At 36.6% G+C, this 16502-nt stretch overlaps 1 protein-coding gene across 1 annotated transcript in view; it reads right to left on the bottom strand.

The window, feature by feature from the left end:
• Window positions 1–16502, bottom strand: part of LOC137648637 (uncharacterized) — a 657712-nt gene that overhangs the window by 596763 nt on the left and 44447 nt on the right. The window lies entirely within an intron of this gene.

The following is a 16502-nucleotide window of genomic DNA, read 5'->3' as shown; positions in this document are numbered from 1 at the left end:
GATGAAAATCGAACACTTTTCAGTGACCGCAAATAGGACGTCAGCTAATGGCTTAGTGGACTCTCCTAATAAGGAAGGGGTGCGAATTTAATGCTACTTACTGGTTGGTGACCCCCGCCATTGGCATGCCATGCTTCCTATGGCTGAGATAGCTTTAAGCATTGTATATAATGCCTTGCTCAGGGACACGCCTTTCATTTTAGTGTATGGACAGGATCCTGTGTTACCATTAATTTACAACAGTTGCCAAATCATTCAATTGAGTAATACCGAGTCAATTTACTAACTCTCTTAAGGAGAGTAATAAGCACCACTGAAAAATACAGCTCAAAGTATGATGGATAATTCAAAACCACACTGGTACAGGTGTTTGTTTGGCGAGCGTGTGTACTTGACATGATTACAACTTAGAAAACACAAACTAGAGCCAGTGTATTTGGGTCTGTACCGAGTAACGATGGTTAAATCTAAAACACAGTAGTGATGCAAAGCATTATTAGTGGAGCAGTGTCTGAACATCGTCAGGCACACATACACGTGGTTCCTGAAGAGGTAGTTTTCAAAAGTGTCAGTCAGAGTGTACTTCCTTACCATTGCACATTCCCCAAATTGATGAGTAGGAATTTTGTTATTGTAGTTTGAACTGAACTCATTCTTCTTTTGGCGTGTTCTAAGTAACTTGATGATGACAATGTGTTCTCATGTGGGTGCTTAATGTAGAGAAGTAGTGTTGTGATAATTTTGCTGTGAGTAGTAATACATATGACATACTGCTGAGTGAACCTTGAAACAAACAGAGAGAGGTTAAGTAGGTCAGGTGTGATTCATCAGGGGGATGCTGTATTACTGATGCATTTATATGATTCCTGGTTGCTGGCACCGGGGGCGGTTCCCTGAAGGGCAAGTGTTTACTGTATTAAAGTTCAACCCTGAGGAAAGGCAGTGCCAGAGAATGTGTAGATGTGAATACCTTATACTTAATTAGAGTTCTAATAAAAGGAGGGCGGAGAGCTTAATGATTTCCTCTGGTGACCACCGATCGATAGTTAAAAGGGCAAGTGTATTAGTGATTTTTGAAAATGGCGAAACGGTGATGGTGGTTGTGTTGCGAAATTGTTCCGTAAACCCGGACAAGTAAAATCGAGGAATGAAGGAATATCTATTCCTACCCCTATCCCGCCTGAAAGGCCCATATTGCCCACCACCAGAGGGAGGTTATTGATAAGGTTGTGTAATACATATTAATTTAAGTAGAGTTATTTTATATTTATTGTGTACATTTTATATGCAATATTTCATTCTTTTATTTTCTTGTGGAAGATGTCTATTATTTGGGGGATTTCCATGGATAATATATATATTGTGTATATATATATATATATATATATATATACATATATATTTTATGTTACATTTTTGTCTATTACACAGCATGCCCCTACTCTGGATCGGAGTGTCCTCCATATAACATAGGGTACAGGACAAGTGCACACCTCTGCCTGGAGTGAGGAGCATGGGGTGGGGAGTAATGTCCTAAGCTTTTTATATAAAATATGTAGATATTTATGTGTTTTATACAGTGATACTATAACTGTCATAAATTGTTGATGGGGGTAATATGTTGTAAGCCGTATAGTAAGAGTATATTTTCATCACAGTGGAGATTTCCACAAATTCTAATAGTTTCAGCATACTGACAGAGCAACATTGAATAGTTTCAGCATATTGACAGAGCAACATTGCATTACTTGCTCAGAAGAGCGGCAGTACGACTAGAGCAGTCCCAAGAACAATATGGTAATCGCCTGAAAAGTATCTCGATTTGCAAAGTGTATTCACGACCCTTTTTGTAATAAAGTGAAAAAAACCTATGTTCCTATGTCTCATTATCCGCTGACATGGGATATATGTCCTGCCCATGTTTATTTTTTATTTCTTTTATTATTAGTTTACTTTAGTTTGCTCTCTCATCCTTGTTCATTTGTTTCTGTCTCTCAGTTCTATTCCCGTCATTATTCTTTTCATAGATCTTTGAGTTGTAACTAGCTTATGTTCTAAAGCTATAGTAAGTCTTCTTGAGCTTTTATATCAATACTTCTGCATTCATCACCTGATAATTCACGGTTCATGGTCCTCAGCCATTTAGGCCTGGGGCTTCCAAGTCTTCTAGTGCCTTGTGGAGCCCAGTTAAAACCATCTCCGTCTACCTCTTATCATGATCTCATCCATATATGGCTCTTAAGTAATCTCTCTTATATTTACATTTCTAATCCTGTCCTGCCATTTCACTCCCAATATTCATCTAAGAGCTTTGCTCACAAATCCACAAAATTTGTTGGATATTGCTTCATTGTCATATAATTTCAAGCTATTTGATTTCGAAGTTTTCTTAACCTAGCCATAGCCTGATTTGCTTTTTTTTTTCAAACTTTCATTAAACTCCCATTCTAAACACCCTGCATTAGAAATAATAGTTCCTAAATATTTATATGATTCTACCTTATTAATTCTTTTTCCTTCCATCTTCCATTGCATATTTCGTTCTTATCATCTCAGTCTTTCTTCTACTTATCTTGAGCCCAACCTATTGTGATATTTCATGCATTCTGGTAAGCAAGCTTTGTAAGTCCTGTGGTGTTTAGTCAGATATCTTTTCTTTTGCTATTTTTACCAACACTCCTAGTTCCCATTCATCAGGTTTTGTATCTTCACACCACATTTATAAATAAACTTGTAGGTATTCTGGGAGTCACTTCAATTTTGACCACACAAACACATATACGCACACACACCACACACACCACACACACACACACACACACACACACACACACACACACACATATATATATATATATATATATATATATATATATATATATATATATATATATATATCTTATGAAGCTGGTCTAATATAAAGTAGATATCGTAAATTATTGATAATTTTATTTATATCTATTTAAATTGTTTTCAATTGTGCATTGAAGAGATGATACCCAGTCCGTAAAATGAGCCTCTCTCATGTAGATATAAGTATTTTATGTAAATTACGTAAAAATTTTGTCGTGAATTTAATTATATTCTTTATTCAAGTCAAAATATGTCATTTCATATTTTTTTTAAAGAATTAACTTTTCATGTCACGTATGTTTGCTATGAAGTCTTACCTTATCTATTTGAAAGTGTTGTAAGATTCATGCGAGATAAGAACAAGGGCTTAGATAATGTTCTTTTGCGTCATATTTCAGAGAGAATTTCAGAACATGTGGTTTGGAATGTTCTTTACCGCGCATTTTCGAATATTTGTGAAATGCCGGTGAGAGGAGGATATCCTTTTATTATTTTTGGGACAATAGGTAGGCGGAGCTAGCTAGGAGAGTTGTCTCGCAGGTGTGTTGAGGTGTATCTGAGTTGCTTGAAACTCTCCCTATTTCGCCTTTTGGCATTTTTATCTAGCTGGAAACTTTGATGTCCTTAGGCACAGCCCCCATGCTTCTCAAACAAGTTGGAAGCTTCTGGAACCCGTCAGATTTGATATATAAGGACCTAATGTTGGGTAAAAGACAGACATACATAGGGGTCGCATTAAAACTGCAGCCAGAAGATAGCCTTTTTCCTCTCTCTTTCTCTCATTCACGCCCGTAACTCTGTGTACTATCGAAAGTGTTTAGTGTGTTCTAGTGTGTCATCTCCTAAGTGACTGTGCCCCAAAGCAAATCGTGTGTCACGCAAGACTAGAAGTGATTTTTGAACTCGTTGTATTAGGGTGAGTGTTGGCATTGTATAGCATTTTTTATAAACGGCCCTGTTGGCAGGATAGGTTTGTAAAGTGGTCTAGTTAACTATTATTCATTTGGAGTCAAACTTAAACATTGTATTATTCCAGAAATATTTCAAGCAATTGTATCATTTTTATTGCATTATTTCTTTTCTTAGGTTAAGGTTTTTTCAGATATAATACTTTTATTTTTGTCTTAATCTAAGATTTGTTCAAACTTAATATTTTTCCAGTGACTTAATTTTATTATGTAAATTCTTTTCAGTGTTATATAGAATATATTTATTTTTGTAACGAGTGTATTATTCCAATCGTCTTTATTTAAGACCAAATTTTGCTCATATTCCTGTTAAGAACCATAGTGAGAGTTAAATAATTGTTATTAATACTTAAAAGTAATTACCCAGTTTAGTTTTGAGTGTGCTTAAGAGACCTTTGGATATTCAGTGTTTTATATATTGCTGTCTGGGAGTTATTTAACGGTCTCAGAATTCGTGTACTAATTTTTTAAAAGTGTAACAGTTCTAAGGTAAAAGCAAACAAGGGAGTTTGGAATTTGAGAGGTTGATTAACTTGCCAGTAGTAATATATATAATATTATATGTTTGGTTCCTAGACACGAGCCATAGTACAGTACATTTTGTTAATGCCCAGACTTCGGGCGTCATAATCGTATAATATATTTTGTTAGTGCCCAGACCAGAGAACCATACAGTACAGTATATATTGGGTGCTCAGACCAGGGATCCATACATCATTATAATAATATATATATATATATATATATATATATATATATATATATATATATATGTATGTATATACCATATATTTATATATATATATATATATATATATATGTATATATATACATATATATATTTCTATATATATATATATATATATATATATATATATATATATATATATATATATATATATATATATATATATATATATATACACACACACATATATATATATATATATATATATATATATATATATATATATATATATATATATATATATATATATAAAAAGACCAACCTTGGCTAACAGACTACCACTGATATACACATCAGCCATAAATGAGAATCAACATCTTTCGGGGCCAATGAACAACTTCCTCCATCCTAATAAATGCTGAGAAAAACTAGAAAGTTGTATCATTACCGCGCTATCGTTTCCAACGGGTGAAAAAAACGAAAAATTTTCCTCATTGAATTTTATCCTAATTATTTTTTTATGTATTTTCATTATTTATTTGTTTTAAGTAAATTAATATTGAAAACAGCTATTTTAATCAATTATTTTCAAGAAACATTTGAAATATCTGAAATAATTAGGAATGTTGAAACGAGAGAGAGAGAGAGAGAGAGAGAGAGAGAGAGAGAGAGAGAGAGAGAGAGAGAGAGAGAGACCTTATGTTTGGTTCCGCGACAGTATCTTATCAAGACCCTTCCGTTGTAATGACATAATTTTTGACAAAGCGAGAGACACTCATTTATGACCGTAGCTACGACTCGCACCAGTTTAAAGGTCACTCATGTATGGTAGATGCAAGGGACAGTGACAATGCCCTAGACCCTGACCATATATCAATATGATCAGGGCTCAAGGCCCCTCTCCACAAAAGCTAGGACAAGGGAGGACCAGGGAATGGCTGTTGATGACTCAGCAGGTAGACCTACAGACCCCCATCCTTAGCTCACAATGATGGTGAGGCTGTAGTCACTACAAGAAACTATCGAGCTTGAACGGAAATTGGACTCCAGTCAAAGCAGGTTGCTAGGCAAGAACGTTTCAAATAAGCTACCAAAACCCTAGGTAACTAATTTACTGAACAGTGCAAAGAAGAGCGAGTGATAGTAACGGTTTTGCTTTTTATCTTATATCTCGCTCTTCCTTGGACTGTTAAAAAACCAACCTGTATAAACCTAATAGGTTATGTTTAATTTTGTTTTAGTTTTTGTGACGTTCTTGCTTGCAAGTTCTGGTATTGAACCTCGATGTCTGTTTAATAAAGCTTAGCTGCATTGATGACCACCGGAGTGTTTAGCTCTCTCCTGCTTTCTCCCTCACTGCTGTGTCTTACTATTTTGATGATGCCACCCTCCAACAATGACTCTACTATTAATGCTGCCCTTCCCCAATACAGAGGCATTCACCTGGTTTCAGCACGATGAGGTCCAGTTTCGTGTTGGGGGCGTGACTCGGTGAAGCACTTAGACCATGTTCTTCCAGTGATCCCCGATGACACTTTCCTGGAAATATCAGATTGCTTTTGCGACCAAAAGGGCAACCCATTAGTGTACGGCACCCTCAAAATATATCTCCTGGAGCAGCACTCACCATCACTAACCGCCTGTATAGCCAAACTTTTTCAGCTCTCTCAACAGACATTGGGGGACCAAAAGACTTCGCTCACCCTCAGGGAAATGACCAGTATCGCTCACCTGCAACCAGTCACAGACAGCTCTCCTCATGAAGTCAATCTACTTCGTGCCCTTTGGATATGACGTCTATTGGAACCTGTATGCACAGCCATCCCTGATGTTGATATTTTGCCCATGAGGGACCTGATGACCGAAGTCGACGACCTTATGGACAGCCACTTCACCACATTCAAGACCTCCATCAATGCCTTCACTTCTGATGAAGAGGATAATTATTCAACATCGACCGAAGCGAACATGTATGTGGTAGGACACAGACGCCTGCCCCGTGGCATGTAGGAGCAGCGACAAAGCCACCAACCACCCACATATACCACCCCTCACTTGTGCCCCAAATAACGACCTCTCCACCCACTTACTGATGCCCATCAGCTACAATTATGTAACTACCACTCCAAATTTGTGGCTGCTGTGAAGATATGTGCGATTGGTTGTCCTTGTAAGTAGGCGTGTGATTTTTGATTGACACTAGTGCTTGCCATTCTCTTCTACAAAAGCAACTCTCCAGGACAGGACGTTGTCTGTCTAAGTCTGCTGATGTTCACCTGGTAGCTGCCAATGGATCTGTGATACCCACCCATGGTTATGAAATCTTCACATATGGTTTGGAAGTGTCAGATATAATTGAAAGTTTCTCATTGCTGACATCACATTGCCAATCCTTGGTGCAGATTCAGTCAACTCGGATTCGTACTTCTTGACACTTCTCCATCCCACCCCCTCCGACCTTGCTTTCCACACCAAAGCACCCACGGATGTCTATGTCCACATCATCATGTTATACCCAAAAGTTTTCCGTCCAGAACTTCATCAAGCGCCCATCCTCCAAGCACGGTATTTATCACCATAGCAAGAAGACGGGGCCCCATGTTCTCCAGATTCAGGCATCTGGTACTGGATGATTTGGCAGCTGCAAAACGAACGTTCACCGAAATGGAAGAAATGGGCCTTTTCCAAAAGGCCTCAAGCCCATGGTCGTCACCCTTACACATCGTACTGAAGAAAGATGGTTCTCTGCATCCTTGTGAGGATTACAGGCACCTGAACATGCAGACAGAATCGGATCACTACCCTCTCCCAAACATTGGTGGTGTGACTTCCTACTTGCACAAAGTGAAGGTGTTCTCGATGCTCAACCTCCTGAAGGGGTATTATCAGGTGCCCATGAACTCAGAATACATCCCCAAGACCACCATCACCACACCCTTTGGTACATACACCTTTAACTACTCCTGTTTTGCCTTCATAATGCTGGGGCCACTTTTCAACGCTTCATGGATGGCATCTTAGGGGACCTCCCCTTCTGTGTATGTTATATGGACGACATACTTGTGTTCCCTTCCTTCATGCTTGATCGCCTACAACAGAACGGCCTGGTAGTCCGGTACGGCAAGTGTACCTTTTGCACCAACGACGTATTGTTCTTAGGGCACTGCATCACTCTTGGAGTCCATTCCTTCCCCCAGGAGGTAACAGTTGTTCAGAGCTTCCCCACGTCCTCGACTGTCAAAGCATTGCAAGAATTCTTGGGCATAATCAACTATTGTCACGGTTTCCTGCCAGCCATCGCCACCACTCTTACCCTTCTACGGCTCTCAAGGGCAAGCCAAAAGACCTAAAGTTTAGTTCCCTTTAAGATGTGGCCCACTGCAAGACAAGAACGCCCTGTCAACACTGCTGCTCTCACTTGTCCAGTGCCACATGCACCTCTCCTTCTCTCCCCTGATGCCAGTGATGATGCTGTTGGTGCAATACTCGAAAAGGTGGTCAATGGCTTGCATCTCCCATTGGCCTTCTTCAGTAGAAAACTGTCCAAGGCGGTATCCATCTACTCTACCTTTGACCACGAATTGCTGGTGGTGCACTTGGCTGTCCGTCACTTTCACCACTTCTTGGAAGGTATGCCCTTTGTCATTTGGGCAGAGCACATGCCTCTGGTGCATGCCTTCACTTGACAGTCCGACGCCTAGTCCGCTATCAATGCCAACATCTCTCTGCCATGTCTGAATACAATTATACCCTTCAACATGTCCCTAGGAAAATGAATACTGTTGCCAATGCCCTGTCAAGAAACACCTTTGGCTGCCATTCACCTGGGATTGGATTACAATGCCTTGGAAGAATCCCAGCTAAAAGATCCAGAGTACCAAGTATATAGGACATCTTGCACATCTCTCTGTTGGGAAGATGTCCCTCTCGACAACTCCACAACATCCTCCTCTGTGACGTCAGTACTGGTAGACCTAGACCGTGGATACCTGCTCCAATGCGCCGACAGGTGTTTAATTTGATTCATGGACTTTCACATCCCTCGCCCCAATCTCCTGCACAACTACTGAAGAAGAATTTAATTTAGCATGGCATTACAAAGGATGCTAAGGATTGGGTCTGCGTCTGTTCTTCATGCCAAACTTTAAAAGTACACCGACACACGGATTCAGGAATGGCCACCTTTCCTCAACCTCAACCAACATTCACATCGATGTAGTAGGGCCCCTACCCACATCACGAAGACATTATTACCTGTTTACCATCATTGATCGCTCCACTCGTTAGCCTGAAGCCATTCTCATAGAAACTGCAACATCCACCTCATGTACATCTGCCTTAATCTCAGAATGGATAGTAAGATTTGGTATCCCTAAGCATTTTACTTCTGACAGGGGCACCACTTTCACCTCTCAATTATGGACACCATTAGCAAATCTCCTGGGAATCACCCTACATTAGACAACTGCCTACAACCCTACTGCTAACAGAATGGTAAAACGTTTTCATCACACCCTCAAAGTAACTTTGATTTTGTGCAGCAAGGACTCCAACTGGTTTAACCAGATTCCCTGGGTTCTCCTGGGACTAAGGACCACTCCTAAAGACGCCATGGAGTTCTCGACAGCTGAAATGGTGTATGGTGACCCGTTGGTCATCCCTGCTGAATATTTTCTGTCTGTAACCTCCACCGACAATCTCCAGCATCTACGTCACATTGTGGGAAATTTACCCCATGCCGCCTTACTTACAAGCCCCCAGCTAAGCAACACATACCAATAGACCAGCACTCGGCAACGCATGTTTTTCTGGACAATAACTCTAGCAAGACACCGCTAACACCCCTCTCACAGGCCCTTTCCTTGTGATCCGTTGTACGCTGGTGGCTTTCTTCATCAACATTCGTGGCAGAGAAGACTGGGTCTCCATTGATCACCTGAAACCGGCATATCTTCTGCCAGATGACCTGCCTAAAGTAAGCCTCTCAAGAGCAGGGTGCCTTACTTCACATGTACAGTATGTAATTTTTTTGTGGGGGAGCCATGTACCATACGTGTTTCATGCACTCTCGTACACTGTAACGGTTTTGCTTTTTATCTTATCACTCGCTCTTCCTTGCACTGTTAATAAATAAACCTGTATAAACCTGATAGCTTATGTTTAATTTTGTTTGATTTTTTTATGACGTTCTTGCTTGCAAGTCCTGGTATTTAACCTCGATGTCTGTTTGATAAAAAATAGTTGCATTCACTTCACCACTCAGTTATCTCCTAAATGGCCCCGCACAAGAGGCATTCACCCTCTTGTAGAAACTTGCAAACCTGTTCCCGTCAGTCTGCCATCTTGTGTGCGTTATTGTTACTCCACGAGAAAGTGATAGAGTTATAACTGAAGACAGGCTGAAGTTGTTCCTTTGAGCTATGAAATTACAGGAAATATTTTATTTCATTTATAATGCAATGTTTTCATTATAAATGATTTAAGATGTTCTCTTTTTTTTAAGCGTACATAAATAAATAAATCTAAAGTTTAGTATATTTCATGGAGATTTATTGTTGGTCCCTTTAAGTAATCCCCATCGGAGGTCCTTTCCGCTAAACTTTACCCTTCAGTAACTCATATTCATCTTTCGTGGAGGGAGGGGGGGGGGGGGGGTACACCCACGAGCCTTTAAACTTATTCGACTAAAGGTCTCCCGCCTCTGGAATTTTATTATGATTTCCTGCGGGACAGGGTCTTGGCTTTGCTTCCCAAAAGTTAAGGAATCAGACAAAGGATGAAAAATTATAAGAATTTTATCCAACAAGTCAGCTGTGATCTGACTTGATTGGAATTTCGTCAGTGAATGCGTTCATAACTTAATTGAAATTGATTTCAAAAATCTATTTTGCATTGTGTGTCGTAAGAGATTCTTTAAAAATATATCTCATGATAGAAATGTGTATTCGTACACTTTTCCAAATAAAATTTCTAATCCAGACAATTAAATACTTGACGTTGAGTTATTTGTTCCGTAGATAAGATTTATTTTTTAACAAAAAGCGTCGAAGACTTAGCAAAAAAAAAAAAAAGTCTAGAATTGGTATTTAATTGTATTTAGTGTATTTAAATTAACTTTAAAGACTATACAGGCCGTAGATATTCAGTGTTCATATATATTAACGTCAGGGAGTTGCGTATTATTCTCAGAGTTCGGAGGTATATAAGGCAGGTGTGTTTTGGAACTCGGGAATTTACGTAATTTGCTAGTTATAATAATATATCTATCTATCTATCTATATATATACATATATATATTTAAATATCTATCTATCTATCTATCTATCTATCTATATATATATATATATATATATATATATATATATATATATATATATTTATATACATATATATAGCTATATATATCTATTTAAATATATATATGATTATATATATACATACATACAGATATATATATATATATATATATATATATATATATATATATATATATATATATATATATATATATGTATGTATGTATATATATGTATATATATATATGTATATATATATGTATATATATATTTATATATATATTTATATATAAATATATATATATTTATATATATATACATATAAATGATATATATATATATATATATATATATATATATATATATATATATACATATATATATATATATATATATATATATATATATATACATATATATATATATATTAATATATATATACTGTGTATATATATATATATATATATATATATATATATATATATATATATATATATATATATAACTAGCGAATTACGTAAATTCCCAAGCTCCAAAACACACCTGAATATTTAAAGGTCTCTTTATGTTACACTCAAAAAAAAAAAAACTGGATGATTATTTTATTTTTAACAGGAACTATTCTGAAACCAATCTCTTACTTCGGTTCCAAATCAGAGGATATAAGCAAGTTACTGGGTTAATTATTGGTGATCGAAATAATACACACTTTACAAAAATAAACATATTCTATAAAAATAACAATTCAACAGTAATACCAAAAATAAATTACTCTAAATTCAAATCTGAACTAGACCTTAGACTAAGACAAGAGGACACTTAAGAAAATTATGCAATCACTTATTTCACTAGAAATTAATTTATGAAAATATCTAATTTTGACAATTAATGAAAAAAATGACACTTCAACACTATAGAAAATAAATCAAATTTACACTTGCATATACGTAACTGTTACTCTTACGTCCTTAGGGCTCACACAAGGTTACCGAATGGTTGCTCAAGAATATCTGCACTTCACTGTTTTACTAAATCACACCTGGCCAGGCACAAATAAACTAATAATTTTACAATATAACTGTACTTACATATACACTGCACTTCTTTCGACATAAACCACAGAAATTTCAATGTTAGAACAAACACTATACTTGAGAGGAAATACTATGCATGTTAGAGAGGAAATATGTGGTGGCTGGATAGATGCTGGAGAGAGGACTGTCGGACGTTGGATCTTTCGGAAGGTCAGGCTGGATCTCTTGTTCCTATGCATTGCTAGGCTCTTACATATCATCTTAATTCACTCTAAAAACTTCCAGTTCATTCGAGTAATGCATTCGATGTGTGTGCACTAGATCAGGGTGGTCTCTCGCGACGTCAGGTTGCCAACTTGGCAGTTTTGAAGTATTGCTCTAGCGTCGCTGACGAGTCAACCCTCTCAGCTAATTCCTCCCACCTTCTCCCATAACATAAAAAAAAGAATAAGTTTTAGTCTAGAACCTTCATGAACCTTCCAACCACGTGGAAACATGATGCAATCCCTAGCTTGTGTCATACAGTACACCTTTTAAAAAGGTTACATGAGACTTCGTAACAAAATTACATGAAATAAAAATTTGATTCTTTAAAATAATGTAAATTTATATATACGGAACTGAATGAAAATACAGCTAAATGAATGATGACAGTCTTATATAATTTAAATACTTTTACTTAATCCTACATGAGTGGAACTCACCTTACAAGCTGGCTATACATCTCTTAAATACACAAATGAAATACGTGAATAAAATAATCTACTCTCATGTCAGACTATATATATATATATATACATATATATATAAACATATATCACAAGCACACGTGATTTCAATTAATGTAAATATCACCCACGAATGGCATTTAATACCGAATTCTATCTTGAGAATATATATCCACTTAGAATTCATTTTATGGTAACAGCTTCTGGCCGGGTGGAGATTCGAACCCCCACCTGTTTGGCTGGAAACCATGCCTACAGTGACTATACCGACTGAGCTCTCTTGATAACTCAGTCGGTATAGTCACTGTAGGCATGGTTTCTACACGAACAGGTGGGGGTTCGAATCTCCACCCGACCAGAAGCTGTTACCATAAAATGAATTCCAAGTGGATATATATTCCCAAGATAGAATTCGGTTTTAAATGCCATTCGTGGGTGATATTTACATACATACATACATATATATATATATATATATATATATATATATATATATATATATATGCTTTATATATATACTGTATATATACATATATATATATATATATATATATATATATACACACAGTATGTATGCATATATATATATATATATATATATATATATATATATACACACAGTATGTATGCATATATATATATATATATATATATATATAAATATATATATATATAAATATATATATATATATATATAAATATATATATATATATATATATATATATATATATATATATATATGTGTGTGTATATATATATATATATATATATATATATATATATATATATATATATATATATATATACATATATATATATAATATATATATATATATATATATATATATATATATATATATATATATATATATATATATGTGTGTGTGTGTGTGTGTGTGTGTGCGTGTTTGTGTGTGTGTATTATCATGGCCCAAGCCCTCTCTCCACCCAAGCTAGGACCAGGGAGGGCCTGGCAATAGCTGCTGATGACTCATCAGGTTGATAAATAGGCTCCCCCAAACCCTTTAGCTCACAATGATGGTGACATTACAGAAACTTCAAGAAACTATCGAGCTTGAGTGTGACTTAAACTCCAGTCCGGCAGAACGCTAGGCAGGGGCGTTTCCAATAGTCCACCACAATCCCTAGTTTAATGCAGGTGATTAATATGTATACATATTCAAGCCTGCAACAAGGTGCATTGGATTAACTTGGGAAATTATTTGAATATAATACTGTACAAGAGGTCAAGACTTACTTTACTGTATTCCAACAGGATTAAGTGCAGAGTCTAGCACTCCAGACCGTGGCCTTTCATTAGCATAGCAAGAAAGAAGGTTGTACTCTTTGATTACGTAGAAGTGCTTGTGAATAGATAAGTAAATCATACTACATCTAGTTTCATATTTTTGAAATATTTAAAGAAAATAAAAATGCTCTAAGTCTCGTTCAAAAGGAGAACTTAGTAGTTTCCGAACCTCCACACTCCGCTTGCAAAGACCGTTAAGATTTGTTGCAAGCGTCCAAACTGATGATGTCAATCTTCACAACTGACCCTTCAACCGAAATGAACCTTTTACGAGACGCAAGACCACTGACGTCACGGGGACCAAGGGACCGTTACCCTTGGTCCATTTTTCAAACACCGCTTGACCGCTCACCCATAGTGAAGCTTCGTAGTCCGTCCATCTTTCAAAAGGGATTTTGGGGGATTTGTGAGATCTGGCCGCCAGTTGCCCCAAAAACAAAAGGTTACGGTAAGAAAAAAAAAAGAAAGAAAGAAATGAAAAAACTCTTCCGTGTTCTTTATATTTCGGTTGGCAGAATGGCAGGGCTATAGCGTTACGCCTGACAACCTGACCCAAAATATTATATTATATCTAAATCACATTGTTATTATATTTTGAAATCAGCATTATTCCATTTTGAAGGACCATTCCATTTTATTCAATATTTTATTCTAATAACATCGAGCACACGAGACTTTGTCGTTTGCTTATTAGCTTTAAAAAAGAAAAAAAATAAATGTATTTCAGCACTTTGGCCATCTACTTGCGATTCTCAGGATAAACATTTCACTATGCCAGAATAGTGATTAATAACAATATCAGGGAACTCATCTTATTTGAAATGTGAATGCTTATTAGCCTAAATGGCAAATATATTAGTTTTTCCATACTTAAATACGGAGCACTGAAGTAGGAATGTTGCTTATACTAGGGTTGGAGGGGAAATTGGTCTGTCTTTCAAGGATTGACATGAAGCTTATTTTGGTTATTTTCGGCATCGCAAAAATTCGGCTCTCTCTCTCTCTCTCTCTCTCTCTCTCTCTCTCTCTCTCTCTCTCTCTCTCTCTCTCTCTCGCAGTTTACCCAATCATGAAATAGAACAAGACTAGAAATAGCGTGTGATTCCCAGACGAAACCAAGTTAGGTAACAGTCATAACTATCTGACAGCGCATTCTTCTTCTCTCCTGGTCCCCAGCTCCTTCCCAACCTCACCCGCCAACTCCTTTCCAGTTTTTCTCTTATGTTTTCTCCATCACGTTTCCCTACGAATCAAATCACGCTGCCAAAAGAACACTGATAAGAACCCACTTCCTCTCTGCCTGGCATCCCTTATCGTCACGCGCTATCTAGTTGCAAAGTGGGTCTCCGGGCAATGGGGGAACATACCAAACCAACAACCAAATAAAAAATACTATATATAAAGAAACTCACTCACATAAACTACAACCGTAGATGATGTAGGCCGTGAAGTAGATAGTGATGCTCTCTAATCATAAGGTAATTCATACAACAAAAGTGACAACAATATTTTTCTTCGTAGGATTACGTTCTTACCTGCCTTCACATCACATCGGGTACAGAGCTAAGGCAAGTTTAGTAACTAGGGTTGCCAAATTTCAAGATTAGAAATCCGGGACAATAGAAATTTCTCAACTATATACAGATTTATACCAACATAAACAGCCAGACTAACATGTTATAAAAAGTAGAGATAATTATTATGAAGTGGAAAACATAAGCAATAATTCTAATGGGATACAAACAAAAGGAAAATAATTTGGGAATTTCATAATCAATGGAAACAATACAAAATAAAAATAGGAATAATCTTGAAGGCTAATAATCAATACAAACAATGCCCATAAAGAAACTAAGCTAGCTTTCTTTTCATTTGGTATGTACAGTATATGCATAAACGAAACTGAAAAATTTACTTAAACGAAAATTGAACTAAGATCTTCATTCTTTAATTATATTGCTCGGATAATTTCCTTTTGTCAATAGGTCTGTGTTTTCTAGTACTTGCTTATAGAATTATTTACACTGAGAATAGAGGTTCCATGTACGTTGCAAAGATAGCTTCTACGGAAGCCACATCCCAACTGTTCCGCTCATCAGTCCATTGGATATTCGTAAGTGAGAATGCAAGCTCAACATTAACATTAGAAGATGAAATCCGTCCCTGAATATATTTCTTGAGATTCCGTCATCTGAACACAACTTTTCATGTCAGAGCTTAGTCTTCCATTAATCAGGTTTGATCGCCATCAACTAAGAACCGTTATATGATTTTAAAGTTATAATGACATCACGATGAAATAAAATCGGGACAATAGGGGTATCCCGGAAGGGTCAATGCGGGGCAGGGGACAAAATGATAAAATCTGGGATATGTCCCAGGAAAACGAGACGTATGACAACCCTATTAGTAGCATAAGCTTGAGGTTTGTAAATCTAAATGAAGTATCGCTACCCACCCCCCCCCCCCCCAAAAAAAAACAACAACAAAAAAACAACAACAAAAAAACAACAACAGTGAACAACAAATAGAAATAGATTTGAGTTTACGAAGAAAATCCTTAATTATTCTGGATTTATACCAGTATGGTTCTTGCTTCTGCACTCAGGTACCTTGATTATTCTG

This window comes from Palaemon carinicauda, chromosome 10 (genome assembly GCF_036898095.1).
Source record: "Palaemon carinicauda isolate YSFRI2023 chromosome 10, ASM3689809v2, whole genome shotgun sequence".
In the NCBI taxonomy this organism is placed as follows: domain Eukaryota; kingdom Metazoa; phylum Arthropoda; class Malacostraca; order Decapoda; family Palaemonidae; genus Palaemon; species Palaemon carinicauda.
Note: the sequence above shows the minus strand (reverse complement) of the source record. Positions and strands in the feature narration are given on the sequence as shown.